We start from the raw sequence: 643 nt of genomic DNA on the forward strand, positions 1-643 counted from the left end.
TATATCAAAAATAGTTTATAAAGAAGGACAGAGCCTGAATACTCAGGGTAAATAATTAGATGTAAAAGTTAATCAGATTACATATACGTTTAGCAGTATATACTCAAAGCAAACCATCTATAATATACATAACTAAACATACAGAGGCAGGTACATGGCTACGTACTTATACAGACATATATAGGCAAGACATAAATATATATAGAAACGCATATATATGTATGAACGCACGCACACGCTTGCGCACAAAACCTCCTGGCGTATGCTTATATAAGTTAGTTGTTACAGGCGAAAGGAAGAGAAGGAAAAAAAAAAAGAAAATAGTAGGTAATGGAAAGGAAGAAAACAGTTGAAAAGAAGAAAATGAAATAAAAAAGAGAAACGGAAATAGAAAATTAGAGAGAGAAAGATAAAAAGATTTACAGGGGTAAAGAGTGTTACGTGATGGCGTTCGAAAAGTATCCCAACACGATTAGATACTTCGTTTTGCTTGCGCAACGAACATAGAAATGCGCACACGTAAAATTACTTGTATATCTACTGCAAATATAAACATATATAGATGCGCGCACAAATATACCAAAAATATGTACGCAAATACTTGCCCATATATATAAAAGTATACCCCCACCCACATATATAT

Source organism: Octopus bimaculoides, chromosome 15 (genome assembly GCF_001194135.2).
Source record: "Octopus bimaculoides isolate UCB-OBI-ISO-001 chromosome 15, ASM119413v2, whole genome shotgun sequence".
Classification (NCBI taxonomy): Eukaryota; Metazoa; Mollusca; class Cephalopoda; order Octopoda; family Octopodidae; genus Octopus; species Octopus bimaculoides.